The sequence below is a fragment of the Mytilus edulis genome, chromosome 10 (assembly GCF_963676685.1).
Source record: "Mytilus edulis chromosome 10, xbMytEdul2.2, whole genome shotgun sequence".
NCBI classification, from domain to species: Eukaryota; Metazoa; Mollusca; class Bivalvia; order Mytilida; family Mytilidae; genus Mytilus; species Mytilus edulis.
In genome coordinates, this window is record NC_092353.1 from 16,197,573 (window position 1) to 16,214,132 (window position 16,560).

Sequence of the window (16,560 nt, forward strand, 5' to 3'; positions counted from 1 at the left end):
ATTTATTTTTCGTAAATTGTTTTGTTTTAAACTATGCCGTTTTCTCGTTTAATATTTTTCATGTCGGTACTCTTATAGGTGACTATATATACAGTATAAGTTTTCCTCGTTATTGAAGACCGCATTGGTGGCCTTTTATTGCTTACTTCATCTTATTTTTAACTCTATTGAAGGTCATATGATGGCCTATTGGATAACTGTCTCCTTGGCAATTATACCACATCTATTTTTTATACATATATATTCATATACATTTCCCTAATTTCAGAAACAACTCATCTCACTTTAAACTCTAGAAACTGTTTCAATATTTTATTGAACAATGATAATATATATAGAAACTACATACATGTATTTTTGATATAAAGAATAAAAGTAAGAATATGTCTTTCCCTTTTTTTTTTGGAAAGGGGGCTTGCATTTATTTTTTCTCCCTCAAGGTGGGGAAATGAAAAGAATCAGATAAACTCCACTGTTTCCTCTCATCTCCCTACCCCCTCTCCCTACACGAAAGAAAATTATCAGTCCATTAAGACGATACAAATTGAAAAATAATAATTTACCATTTGAGATCTCTGACGAGATATTTTGATGAATCGCTGTAAAATTCAAATCAATTTGACGCTTACAGTAGCCGTTTGATACCTTACAAATATTTTTTTATATAAGACATATACCTTATATAATTTATAAGATATCTTATATAGTTTATAAGATATCTCATATAGTTTATAAGATATGTTATATAGTTTTTGAGAGATCATGGCTTATAATTTTTTTTATATAATGCGGGGTTCACACATTGCCGATTATTGCTCCCGTTTGAGATCAGACAGCGATACGACACGAAAAGTGAAAAAGTCGGATTAGTATCCTCAATTATCTGGAATGTCCTATTATTGTCTGAACGCAGTCGTTTTAGTTCGTAACAGATTCCTACTGGTCGGGAAGGGTCCGAATAGTTCGGCAAAGCACCCCGACAGTTAGGTGCGTCCCGTAACATTCGGGGAAACTCAGCCGATTTTTTCTAGTCGGATTACAATCGTGCCTATGTCGTGACAGATTCTGCTGTATCGGATCGAATTCCTAACAATGTTCTGTGTATTCGGGACGGTTTCCTGTGGAACGGGAATGATCTGGAGAAGTCCCGACAATAACAGAATACAATACGACTGAGACCAGACAAAGCCGTTTGCAATGCGATAGAGCGGACCGTGATAGGATTACGCTCCGACAGTACCCGATCATCCCGATTATGCCGACAGTTTTCGAACGGATAACTTCCGTCAGCGTCGGTTCACTGTCTTGTCACTATCTGATCTCTGTCGGATTACATTCGGTAGAATCGGGACGCAGTCGTGACAGACTCGGTCGAATTTTACCTGGCGAAAGATACAAATCGAATTTCCATCCACGATTCACACGATCTTGATCAGACTTTTGACAAATTTTAATCGGGAATGGTCCTGTCAAGGACGGCAGTAAAAATCGTGAATGTGTGACCCCAGCTTTTTAAGATATCTTATCCAGAAGCTTTCACAAACATCTCGCTAGGCATCACTCCGACCAGTGAAGTTTTTTGTTCAATCACTAGGACTTTCATGCGGTTATCATCGTAAAATCTATGAGCCAACTTTCTGTAATATTGAATAATTTACTGGGAGAAAAGGCTACTTAGAAATATCACTATTGACGCGGGTGTCGGGATTGGCTGATTTGACCAACCTATATATTGGAAGCCACAAACCTTCATATTTTTGCAGGTCACATTGCATTATATTCGCTATGATATTTTTTTGTGGTCTTATTATGGAATTTTGATGATTGATGTATCGATGTATCTACAGGCAACATTTGCAGCGTTTGTCATCACGAACGGCATTCTCAATACGTAATAATCAGATAAAGCAAGTTTCGCAGACTTTTGGGTTGCCTTAAAGCTATCATGCATTTAGGGGGAACAGGAAAGATCTTGAATTATATCAACTGATATCCAATAACACCGAAGCCTGTTTTTTTTTATATATATGAGTTGTTAGTTATACACATGGAATGTTTTATTTTTTATCTTTATCTTTATATTCTAGCAGTTTGCTCCTTTGGATATTTTCCGCTTTTTGAAATATTTTTGAAATAGTCTTAACGTGTTTATATTTATAGCCCTGTCTCTCCAAATAAGTTTCGAAATGACTTCATCGTCTTTTACTTCTTTCTTTGTTGGAACATATTCTCTTAACTTGAGTTGCCAGATTGTGTGGTATTCTTCAAGTAAAAAAGTGTAATTACCGTTCTTTTTTGAGACAAGTATTTATGCATGTAAGCAGACTTAAAATGTATGTCTGTAGATGTCATGTCATCTGTTAGAGAGATGGAAATCTCATGGTAGGTGATATTGGATTTACATCTCTCCTGAGTAAATTTGCTACTCTGGAAGATGACTGCATTTTCTTAAGCAATTAGTAATTGGCTTGATAACAGATGGTCAATCTTAAAAATGTTGACAGAGGTAAAAGTCCACAACCCGGGTGTTTGTTCAGTCGGATGACTACTCGCTGAAACAATAGGTCTATCGGAATTAGTAGCCTTATGAATTTGAACAAGAGATAACCTGTCATCTCTTAGGTTTTGTTAATATCAATTATTCGGAGATTTGTTATCGTTGAAACCATCTTCGTACATTTCTACAACACTTAATTTAGTGTGCTGGTGGTTTGTACCACAGTAGTGTGTACGCGGCTAGAGTGGTTAGAGCCATAGGCTCCTTTAACACCCTTAGCTAGCTTCTTTGTAGTTGAAAAGAAAGCCGAGTGATTAAGTCCTTCTGCCAGTACATATCCTCTTCACTACTAGTATTCAAGACTTCTACAATACCTCCCCGCGACAGCAAATGGTAACTAGGATCTAGCATCCTAGGCATTATTGTAGAGGATCTCGGAGTAGCAAAGGCCCAAAAGATGCAATGTGTAGGCACGCTCTTGTACTCATCAACCTGGTCCCAACTATGGGTAAATAGTACCACTACCTTGTGGTTAGGTTAGATCTGGGAAGAGCAACGGTTATGGGAGCAGACCCAGACAGAAAAGCCAGGAAGATAGAGCTCGTCAGCCATTGTAGGCAATCGTCTATGGGAAAGAAAACCCAGACAGCAAAACTTCATCCTACAGGAAGTAGGTTTCTCGCATGGCTTATCACCAGGCAGAGTAAAAAGAAGCTGATTACGGAAAACACACCAAAAGAATCATTGAATTGCGCGAATGAGGACAAATGACCCAATGAATGTGTCTAATGAAGGCAGAAATTCTACTCCAAATATTCAAAACAAACAGTGATTCAATGCTATGCATCTACCAACGAATCAATCATTGAGGACAAGAATAAGTTTTATAACAAACTACAAAGTAAAGTACCAGCAAATTGTGTCTACTTGCAAAGATTGGGACAGATAACTCATGTAAAGAAAGAATAACAGGAATACATGGATGTGGAGAATGCAATTAGAATGGTGTGCTTTTAAATGATTTGTGCAACTTAAATGATTTAGTTATTGGAGGATCATTATTTCTTCAAAGGGACGTTCACAAGCTTACAAGGAACTTACAGGGACCAAAACCAGATAGACCACATACTTGTAAATGGAAGAAGGACAAAGTCTGATGAGTGTCTGTGTTGAAAGAAAAGCAAATTTTGGAAGTGATCATTACCTTCTAGCTTGGAAGATTAAATTAAATTGGGTAAAGTAGTCAGACCACAACATAATAGAAAAGCATGTAATACCCACCCCATTAAAACCTGATAAGACACAAATTTAACATCAGCTTAAGAAACCAATACCAAAAATAACAAAATATCAGCGAAAACAACGAAAACATTGGTCCTGAACTTAATGATACAGCTGTTAATGTCCTTAGAATCAGAGACAGTACAAGAAAAAGGGGGACTTCAGATACAACCTGGAATGTTATAGAAAAGAAAAGATTTACAAAAAGTAATTGCAGTCAGACAGGTTGAGAGTAAAACTACAAAAAGAATACTCAGAGCTTACTAAAGAAGTTAAGAAAAAAACTAAAGAAGACAAACTGCAGTATATTCAAGGATTTACCAATGAAGCAGAAGAGGTATGCAAAGATGGAGAACTAAGGACTGTAAATAAAATCATTAAACAGCTATTAGGGAAAAGTAATAACAGTAACACTCTAGTTTTACGCAAGAATAGAGAGGTATAAACATTGTATTGACATGCAGAAACTTGAAAGATGGACAGAGCACTTTCGCGAAAAGTTTTAAACAAAGAACCACCAAACAAACAAGCACACTTTGATAACACCGAATAGAAAATGGAACTAGATATACCAGAGGGGGGAAATTGAGGCTGGGTGAAATAAAGAAAGCATGATGCAAGCTCAAAAATGGTAAATTGAGTAAGCAATGTCAGAGGTAGAAACAACAGAATCAGTACTACGTATACAATATTTAGTAGAATATTGGAGGAAGAAATTGTACCTAAAGACTGGGAAGAAGGACTACTGGTTAAACTCGCAAAAAATAGATATGAAGAATTGCAACAACTGGAGACATGCCAAGAAATTACCTCCGTTGAAATTCTGCAAACACCCCATAGAGCAAATTACATGGATGATTAATTTTGACCATTTGGTATATGGCCGTGTTCTAAGCGACACGTACATGAAGGTCATACATTAATTTCTTGAATGAAATCAAATCTTTAGCTACTAATGACTGCCGTAGGGGGTCGAGGATTCCTTGGCATGGATATGTCTCTACTATCTGTATGATCTGCAAAAGTGTTACTTCGAGTTATTGCCAAACGAATAACAGACAAGGCTGCATACTAAGTAATATCTCCCTTTCTTTTTCTCGTTGTCATCGACTGAGAAGAACACTTGTCAATAGAGCAACTAGAATAAGATGATCAATAAACACTTTCTTAAAAGACCTAAATTTTGCAGATAGCATATGCCTATTATAAACAAATAGAAAAACATTCAGAACAAAACATCAATTCTACATGAGACTGCTCTATCTTTAGGTTTAAAGATAACTATACAAAAGACAAAGACAAGCATTAATGGCAAAACTAGAAAACAACTATATATATGTGTGTGGAAATTGCTTTACTCTATTTGCATTAAAGCATTTAAGGTAGCAACGTACAAAACTTTTGACAACAGGGAACAATGTCATTTCGACAAAGCACATTTTCATTTACAAAAAAAATATACTATTGACACAGACATATATCTTGCTTATCGGCATGAAATTCGGAAAATGACAATCTGGACATCAACATTGATTATTAATTCAGTTACTGGACCATGATCTAGTGGACAGGGACCGAAAGCGTCGACTAACTTAGATGTTCAGACAGTAATGTAATTTCATAGAAGATATCGTTGTTTATTAGTTAGTAGTTCCTATCAAGATCAATATAACTCCAGCAGAAAAACTTAACACTGAATAACTAATTCATATTTTATATCTTCAGTTGTAATTGGCTTTGAACAACCTTTCAGTAATTCGAGTACACTTAGATTTTTGTTAAATATGTCTTTGAGAATTTAGTAAGTCATTTTGTGTGTGTGTCTGTGTGAGTGCTTTACAGCTGGATCACAATTATAATCACATTATCCTATGATGTCTGTTGGGTTGCTAACCTAATGTTATCAATATAATGGAATTGTCATGTAATTGGGAGGTTTTATTAGTTAGATGGTTTTGTCTTGTCGTTTAACACACCTCGAAGTATTAGAATTGCCCGATGAAAGACCTAACTACAGTTGGTCTTTCATGTGATAAATTCTGCCTCCCTTCGTTTTAGTCAGTTTTTAGGAACTTCTCATTTTTTAATCAAACTTGGAGTTCGATATTCTTATTCTTATTGTCGATCTGATAGGTACAGCCATTTTTCAGCTGATTTTGATAGTTTGTGCTGTCACACCACTGTTCCATGTTCGGAGAGGATTGATCGCTCACCCACGTGCTTTACCCCGCCACACTATATATAAAAGTTACTTGCTGAAGCCATTAAACTTTAATTTAGTAGTTGTCGTTGGTATACTCTCATTTTATATTTTTTGCGTTTTTCGTCTTATACATGAAGCGATGGGTTTTTCTTTATCGATTGCATTGTTGCACATTTTGTCATGTCGGGTTCATTTAACTCAGACTTATAGTACGATACGGATATATTTTTCCTTTGGAATGCTGTAAAAAAAAATCTTGCAAAACATTTAAATATTGGCATTATTGATAGCAAGAAATACAGTTATATGCAAACAAATAAATTGAATAATAATGGTGTTGACTTTTTTGTTCTTCATTATTAAATCAATATCATCAAATAAAAAATCAATCGATCTCTTACACAGTATATCAGGCCAATTTTAGATTTTATCCATTTGTACTTAAAAAAGTGACGTTGAGGAACATGAGGAACTTATTATATGAATTCTAAAGTGTTAAAAAATATTAACATTACTTCATATGATTTTAATTCGTATATTTATTTAACATAACCGAGTTGGGTATTGCTGTCCATACATATAATTTAATAGAGCAAAAACGTATGCTGCCCTATGATAAGAAGTATCGAACTTTATAAAGATAACAGCATGCTGGGAGTTCGGAAAACATTTTAGTTAAATCTGCTGATAATATTTGCTTCAAGGTGTGAGTTTTGCTCGGAGTTTTGTTCTCAACCGTTGTAAAATTGGCTGAACAAAATTAGATATTTTGACAGTTGGTTTAAAAATATAGATGATGTGTATGAAATTAATGACTGTCGATCAATACATTTTAAATGTATTTCTTCATGCCTATTTATATAGGTCTACCAGTGTTATTTTTAAATTTAACATTACTGTTGCTTTATGCGTGCCGGCACGTTCAATACTATATACGTATAGTACAGTGAGTGCATGGTTTAGGATATATTCATTCTTTGTGAGTCACTGCCGAGGATGATCATGTCACGATGTGACTTTATTTATATAACCCAGTTAACCATGTTAACCCTTAAGGATGGAATATTCATCAATATTATAAATGAATACATTTTGTCATAAATATATTAATAAAGTATTTGTTAGATAATAAAAGAAATACCGGTCTTATGGAATACAATTATTATCATACAACTAACAAAATAAAGTGTACGTTGTTAATAATATTGTTAATACAAGTACTATAGAGACAGAAAAGACCTACATACCTGAAACTTTCGTTGCCTTTAAACTGAAAGCGGAAGAATGGAAATACCCTAATCTAAAAATATGTTTATTATTAGGTTATGGAAATCCCATGAAAAGTTTGAGTTTTCATAAAGACTCATAATAGCTACTCTAGTCAGATTACCGTGGTCTGCATGATTATGACATATTTAATGAATGGCTATTATCTATTTTGAATTTATTGAACCATAAAACTAATTTTTGACTCTTCACATTGAATAATCCGCGAAGCGGATTGACACCATTTAAGTGCCAAGCCACTTTTGACATTTTGTTTTCATAACAATCCTGACAGTTATTTGATGATTATTTATATTTATTGAATACATTTCAACAACAAATTAAAGTTGCTTCATATATGAAACTTAAAGAAAAATACAAAAAAAAATAATTTCAAAATAAGTTTTTTCATGTTCAAAGAAAAATTATCTCAAAACTGAATTGTGACTTTTTGTCCTATGAATTTTTTGTCTGTGATTTTTTGTCCGTGACTTTTTGTCCTGTGACTTTCTGTCCTACATTCAATTCAAGAGGGGGAGGGGGGATTCATACATAGTCATTGAAACGTTTGACTTTATAAAAATGTACAGTTTATATACAGTTTTACAGATGTACAGTTTATATACAGTTTTACAGATGTACAGTTTATATACAGTTTTACAGATGTACAGTTTATAAACAAGTTATACACAGATGTACAGTTTATAAACAAGTTATAAACAGATGTACAGTTTATAAACAATTCAAGTTAACAGCTGTACAGTTTATATACAGCAAACAAATGGAAGTTTTAAACGACCTTGACAGACTATACAGCCTCGCACGATCGGCTCGGTGCCCGAAGGCGGTCAAATTGGTGAGCGTTTGTGTGATATTTTCTCCAGTGGGGCAGGAACAGGTGGAGGACGTCATTTTGGTAGGCCACCATCTTGGTCTTGTGAGTTATTATGCACTGGTTTTGTTGACTAAAATAGATGTTATATCTTTACAACGGCTGCTTTCATGGCCAGTTTGGTCAGCCTGGCAGCCTGCTAACCACGATGATGGAGTACTGGCAAATGCGTCTCGGACGTAGTATTGGTGATGACAGGAAGGATTATGAGGACCAAAGTCGTACAGCCTGAAATGAAGGTCCATTATTATATACAACTTTACCGGCAGATGTACAGTATATATACAGCTGTACAGTTTATATACAGCTTTACAAATGTACATTTGATATGCATATTTAGAACTGAACATCAAGATTACTAGTACTAAAATAGATTTGTAGTCATATTTATAAAATATATTATACTAATTTCTATAATCTCTATATTCTGCATACATCATAAAACGAGATGTTGTATGGTTACCAAAGAAGACATGAATAGTTCACTACATGTAAGCTAGGCTTTTAGCATCGAGCAAAGCATATACCATATACCGTACAGTAAGTTAATATAAGCCATTAAAGACCATATTACATATACTACAAAATATATCCGTTCGGTCGCAATATTTGTTTTTTTCGGCCTGCTTTTGTTCTAAGATTTTGACATTTGTTATATATGTTATATAAAATTATATTTGCTGGTTTTACTATTTTCCTGCGGAGTTTGTTTTAAACTAAAGAACAATCATTTTGAATTAAGAACATATCAGCATAACAAAGTTAATGGAATAACCGTTTCATAGATGTCGCAACTACAATACCCTTTCCCTTTTTACGAATGTGACCTCCCGAATTAGACTATTTACCGGATTTGTAATAAAATAAGCAACACGACTGTAGCCACATGTGAAGCAGGATCTGTTTACCCTTCCGGAGCACCTGATATCACCCGAAGTTTTTGGTGGGGTTCGTGTTGCTTAGTCTTTAGTTTTCTATGTTATGTCTTCTGTACTATTATTTGTCTGTTTGTCTTTTAATTTTTAGCCATGGCGTTGTCAGTTTATTTTCTATCTATGGGGCTGATTCTCCCTCTGGTATTGTTCATCCCTCTTTTAATCAAAGTACTGAAGTACTGAACATCGAATGACCGCAAGTCCTTGTGGATGGTCCGACAAGCACTTAATTGTTTCAGAAAAAAAATCCTATCTCCATACCTGAAAGTGAGGTAATTGTACAGATATATTTTTTTCTGGGACAAGTTCGTGCTTGGATGATAAATTAATGACAGGGAATTCATCCTCGCCGCAATGACTATTATATTGTAGTCACTGTGATAGAAATCAGTATACTCTGGTTTATTGTTATATATCATATTAATACTTGTATATTACAGTTACATGTTTATATAATTTCCATGCATTTGTATATCATTCTATTCTACTATATAAACAATAGTGCAGTGCAAGTGCATGATTGACACGTCACTCTTCTATCATAATTCGATTTTTCTAATAGAATGAATTTGAGTAGGCATCCGTATTTTCCGACAAAAAATGTTTAATCATCCATGCAGGGTTATCGTTACTTGAGATTGCACACGTTCTTGAGATATTCTTCAGCATGCGTGTGCATATAGATATTAATGATTTTTCCGACGTAGTCGGTATAGTTTCGGTTTGTGCCCTTTGAACTTAAGGACGCTTAAATATGGCAACAGAATACATTGAATACGCATGCTCGAAAATACTTTCTGTGATTGGACAAAATGATGTCATGGTGGATGATTTGGTTGTGTTTGAAAAAACGTCTCGTTAATTATATCGTGATGGAAAGCAAGTGAAAAACTATAAATATTTGAACTAGATCTTACTAAGATTTATATTTTTATTAAAATAATTGTTTCTCCAATAGCTCTTTGCATCCGTGACAGCTGTTTATTTGGGACAATTATATAATTTTTAATGTAAACTTTGTTGTACGAACGTACATGACTTTTAGAACGCACCTACATATGTACATTGGAACATCTATCAAGATCTGTCTCTCAAAATCAAGTGGAATAATGAAACATCAGAAAGTATCAATATCATGCAAGGGGTCCGTCAAGGAGCAAAATTATCATCTCTGCTATACAAGCGATACAATAATACCATTCTCAATGCAATATCCAGTAGTAATATCTAGGCGCAAAAATAGGCAACATACAAGTAGGCTCTCCTACATGTGCGGACGATATTGCCTTACTGGGTGAGCGGTCAGATTTACAGGCAATGCTCAATATTATAGACTTCCACACTAAAAGAGACATGGTTAAAATTAATCCAGACAAATCAGAGATAATGTGCGTATCTAAAGGATTAAAGCAACAAACGCATTCATACAGCTTCGATGGAAAAGAAATAAAAAGAGTAGAAAAGCTGAAGCATCTAGGTATCACCAGGGCAACAAATGGCAAAGTCAACTTGGACGAAAGGCTAAAAACTGGCCGGCAAACTATATATGCCTTGCTATGTTCTGGCCTACATGCCAGAACAGGAATGTCACCGCTGGTACTTAAAAAGATCTGGAAAACATATGTTGCCCCCCGCTATCTTTATGGACTCGAAGTACAAATATGCATGAAAAAGGATGTATCTGAACTAGAAAAGTTACAGAGGAAAATGTTCAAACAATTTCAAAGTCTATCAGATAGGACAGCATCTGCAGCAGTATATATACTAATAGGAGCTGAACCCATTGAATCGGTACTGGACAAAAACATGCTAGCCTTATTTCTCTCAATTTCTCGCCTAGATGGCTCAATAGAACATCAAATCCTAGAATGGGAACTAGAAATCAGCACAGAATTTGACAATTCCTTCATCTGTCGTATAAGCAAAATTTTACAAAAATATCAACTCCCAACAGCAGAAGAAATTATGAAAAATCCTCCATCAAAATATATTTGGAAAAAACAACTTCAAAAAGCCATAAATGATTACTGGTCTTCAATTTGGACAGAAGAATGTAATACAAAATCAACACTCAAACATTTATCGTTGCAAAATAATCCGGTAAATAATCCGCATAACATTTGGAAATGTGTTCGAAATAATCAATATGACATCAAAAAAGCGGAATTGAAATGTAAGCTAGTAACTGGTACCTACATGCTTCAAAGTATAAAAGCAAAATTCAGTAAAAATATAGTACTGCCTGACTGTAAGCTATGTAAGGACAATGATGAAACCCTTGAACATTTTCTCCTGGAATGTACTAGGCTAGGTGACGTACGACAAAAATGCATGGCGAAGCTAGTCAACAAGCTAAGAGAGATAGAAGGGGGTGGTACAATCGACGTCAGTAATGATGAAATACTGATGGAAATTATACTGGATTGTTCTAAGACAAATATACTGAATAATCAGCCAATGGACAAGCTACTGGATATAGAAAGGCAAACACAAGATCTTTGCTACCAGTTACATATAAAGCGAACAAAACTTTTATGTGACATCAAGTAAAAGAAATGTATGAAGGCTCTAATTATTTTAGATTTTAACTTTTATAAATCTAAAGTATATATTTAAATACTGAAATAGCAAATAAGTCTTACTAAAATGTTCTAGATTTTAACTGTTAAAGTTTTCAAGTAATATAACACCGAAATCGTAAATATATGGTGTGTACTGTCTGCATGGGATGCCAAGCTAACTAGTACACTCTATAATATCTTCAAATCAAGAGCAATATCCAATATAGTCTGTACAGTCTGCATGGGATGCCAAGCTAACTTGTATCAGTCTATCAAGAAGTGCGTGATTTATACTTTTAATGATAGCCTTGGCAGGGCACTTATAGTTTTATTAAATAAGCTGTAAATAACATTTTTATCACAATATAGTGGTGAACGCTATTGCCGCAATAGTTCTGTGTACATTTCTTATCGTGATATTGTATTTGCAACTTGTGCTGTGTACATTTTTATTGTGATACAAGTGGTGAACATTAGCTGCATACATTTTTACTGTGATATCGTGTTGATTCTTATTACCGCAATTGTGATGTGTACATAATATTTTTAACTTATTATCGTCGTAATATTTTAAGACTTTTAAAATATTTCTTTTAGTCGTACATATTTTTAATGTAAATATAAAGATATCCGCAATCTCGGTGTGTAAATTAAATTGCTCATCCGATAAGTGGAGTGCTCCGATTAAACGGAGGTGAATACCTGTACAGAACAGAACAGATTTCCGCGGGGTTTTGGTGAATGTAAACAGAAAGATTCGAGGACCGAGAATACTGAACACAAACAGAGAAAACGTTATTTAAATGGTATCTTTGTCCTTCTGAAGGTTATCGAAATGAGAGTTTTAAACATATAATCAAATTTGAATACGTCGGATATCTTTTTTAAAGATAGTTCTTATTTTACATATATACATTATAACAAAACATTTTAATATCTGTTCATTGTGTGGAAGACATCAATTGTGCACTGTACATATATATTGATTATCCAATAAACATATTTGATATTTGATATTTGATAATATGATCAATTTATCCCCTTTAAAAGTATTTGAAGAGTATTCATTAAAGAAATGAATTTATAACCCCTTTAAAAGTATTTGATGAGTATTCATTTAAGAACTGAATTTATAACAAGCGATAATTAGAAATGTTAGTTTGCACTTGCTGATGCCTATACGTAATCATCATGTTTATAGATCGGTTAAAAGCCCAAAACGAATATTCTCTAATTTTTGTGCTATTTTCACATTTCCTGACCGGTCGGAGAAAAATATTTCTCCTCACTAGTGAAAAATCTGTTCTCGGCAAATGATTAGTTGAAATTTGATTATGACGTCAAAATGTTTTGTTTTCTTCTCAATTTTCCTATTGTGACGTCATGAAAAAAGGCGACCTTGCCTGATGACTTCGCATATAAAGAGCACAATTTTCTGAAAATCTTTGAAAAAGAACGATAAAAAGCATTAGAGAAACAGATTCCGACACTATAACTCGTGTATTACGATATTTCTCCACTCTCGACAGTTAAATTTTATTATTTAAAGCCTAAAAAAGGGCTCGGCAAGCCTCGCGCTTTAAATAATAAAATTTAATTGTCTCGAGTGGAGAAATATCGTAATACACTTGTTGCAGTGTAAGAATCTATACTTACGTAATGGAAATCTAGGCGATAGCAATATGTACACTGGAATGCCCCCATAGTCAGCTGCTGTAAACATGGTAAAAATGCAATTAAAATGCAGTCTTATGTTATAGGACAACAATAGGGCTCGGTATGAAAGATGTAAAACATTTCAAAAGAAAAAAAGACTAATAATTATACTGAAAACAAACAATTAAGACAAACACGAACACCGACAATTCAAATGCCGATCCAGGATTTTGAAAAAGGGGAAAAGTTTGTAGTGGAACATGTAAAAATCTGGAATAACCGTAAATATAGCTAGTATATTATACATCAAAATAACCAGTGCAGTGTTTCAACACACATGGACTCGGTAAGAAGAAGAACATTTTGTTTATCGATGTTTTCAAACCTTTTTTCGTATTTCCTTTTCCTTTCTATTTTCATTACATTATTAACATTATATAAGTTAAACGTTGGCATCAATATTAACAGTTTGTTTTCTAGAAATGTGCAGTTACCATCCATAACCGTATACTAGGATTTTTCAGTTTACGGGTATGGATGATAACTGCCAATTGATAGAAAATATAGAAATATTAATGACTTCCCTGAAACATTAAGGATGTCAACTTCAGATATGTTTATTATAAAGATTTATATTCATTCTGAAAAGGAAATTAAGGCTTGAGAGCACGTACAATGTCAATTACTGGGTAATTTACATTTCTAAGGAATATGATTCAGTAAAAAAATTTATTGAATGAGCTGTTTTGAAATTGTCCGCATTGCTGATATACAGTCAGGGGTACTACTTGTACAAGTGTATTTTATTTACTTGAAGAAGTAAAAAAAAATATACACATATAAGTAAATAAATAATGTTTGAATAATCTCCCCTTAATTTTCTAAAAAATTTACTTGTATAAGTAAATTTTTCTTACAATCCCACAAAAATCCTCAAGTTTTGAGATGTAAAATCATGCCTTTAATGATTTTTCCCAGGTTTGCTCAAATTTTTTCATTAAAGTTCAATGTTTTATCTAATTAATTCATCAAAGAAACTGATTGAGCAAAGATCTTGTATATTTGCGCAAGGCCTTCAAAAATTGCTCCTTTGGGGCTTGTAAAAGAGCAGTGTTATGAAGATGACAGACAAATGGGATTTTCATTGTCCATGAAATTACACTTAAATGATTAGTAAAGACATCTGTAAAGGGTACACAATTTAAAATTCTATTAGAGCAAAGAAATCTTAAGAATTCAAGAAAAGAAGAAAGGATGATTTTTTTACTTATACAAGTAAAAAAATTCTGAATGCCTAAGGGACATACATGTAACTTAGCCAATTTCTTTTTTACCTATACAAGTAAATAAAATTCACTTGAATAGTATCATACAAATTTACTTATATGTGTATAATTTTTTTTACTTCTTCAAGTAAATAAAATACACTTGTACAAGTAGCACCCCTGACTGATATAATCATTTGAAAATTTGAATAAACTGTTATCACAGAGATATGTCCCAACTTTAATTAATTTTGATTATACAAATGTTGAAATTAAAATAGCAATACTTTAACATCTTATAAGTTATGTACAATTTAAGTGATTGAACCATGACTGAGATTCATCATTAGTGTCAGTACATAGCTAAACACTCTCTCTGTTAATGAGATGTAAAAAGTGCCAATGTTAACACAACTGCATGCCAAATACAGAGGCGGGTCCAGCAATTTAAAAAAAGAGGGAGGGGTCCCAACCAGGGTAAAAAGGGGGGTTGGGGTTTCAACAATATTTCCCCATTCAAATTAATCAATTGATCGTCCAAAAAAAGGGGGTGTTTCAAACCCCAAAACCCCTTCTGGATCCACCACTGAAATACCATTGACTTATTATAAGTCATAATCCTTAAACAAACATATTAAACACAAACATTAATTCGTAATTGAAACTATGTAAAAGTTTCAAAGCCAATGAACCACGAAGACGGGATGGGGCTATATAATCTCCATGGAAATGATACTTGCAAATGCCAATAAATTTGCATATCAAATATATTTGACTTAACATTAGCAGTTCATATGAAACAGATCTAATAACAAACTAATGCTGTTGATTCATTTATTTTTGTGGGTACCAATTTTTGTCGATTAGTGAAAACTTACAATATTATAATAATTGGATATTCAATTTCTTGATTTACCGAAATCTGCTTACAAGCATATACAAATTTAGTTATCTGTTGAACCTTATATTTCGTGGTTCACCCGTACCCAAGAAGTCGACTAAAATTAGCCTCCAACGAATTATAATGAATCCACAGTACATGTACACTAAGCAAACGTTTCAAAGTCAATAGACCATGAGTAAGGGGCTTGAGCCAAATAATCTCCATGGAAAAAAGATATGTCAATGCTAATTAAACAGCTGCATACCAAATATGATTGACCTATCTCATGTTGTTTACCATTCAATCACTAGACCTTATCACAAAATAATACATTGTTGCAGCTGCCACTTGAAACAGCATACCTATGTCTCGCTTTTTGACTCTGTCAAAGCAAGATAAAAATCTTACATAAAAATGTGTGACGTGAGGTTAAGCCATGAAAGCGATTAAAACATATACTTCATGGACTCTACATTTCTAAGTGGCTTAAATCCCCTCAAAATTGTTGATCAGGAGTGATTTTCGAAGTGTCCAAATCAACTTGATTCTGATGTTCCTTTGACTTCTTCAGAGAGTTTACATTTCTCATTTTGGTTTGAGGCACACTGTAAGGCCTCAGATTTTAAGGAATGTAACATTTCCATTTATTACTGATAAGCTTTTAAAAGGAAAATAGATGTTATTTGAGATCTTAACACGACTTTCACGGGTGCCACATGTGAAGTAGGATCTGTTTACCCTTCCAATCAGTCCCAGTTTTTCGTGGGGTTCATGTTGCTTAGTCTTTAGTTTTTCTATGTTGTATCATCTGTTCTGTTATTTGTCTTTTTCATTTTTAGCCATGGCGTTGTCAGTTTATTTTCGATCTATGAGCTTGACTGTCCGTTTGGTATCTTCCGCGCCTCTTTCAAAGATTGCATTACAATATAAAACTAAGTTTATTCAAAAGATCAATAAATGTTAAAAATAATAATGCTCTATTCACAGTCAGGGGACTTACTGAAATAAGTGATTTTTAAATCACTTATTTGAGTAGCAAATTCGAGGTTTTGTCACAAATTGGGATTATGTAGTTTTTTCAAAATTTTAAACACATAGGTTTAAATAATATTTTTTAATTA

The 16,560-nt window shown here is 33.7% G+C and overlaps 1 protein-coding gene across 1 annotated transcript in view; it reads right to left on the reverse strand.

Annotated features, from left to right (window-relative positions):
- LOC139493511 (putative inhibitor of apoptosis) overlaps nt 1-7,280 on the reverse strand; it is a 30,070-nt gene extending 22,790 nt beyond the window's left edge. Inside the window, exon 1 of the mRNA XM_071281993.1 lies at nt 7,229-7,280. The gene's annotated coding sequence lies outside the window, so the exon portion shown is untranslated. The remainder of the gene's footprint in view (nt 1-7,228) is intronic.
- Between the last annotated feature and the right edge of the window lie 9,280 nt (nt 7,281-16,560).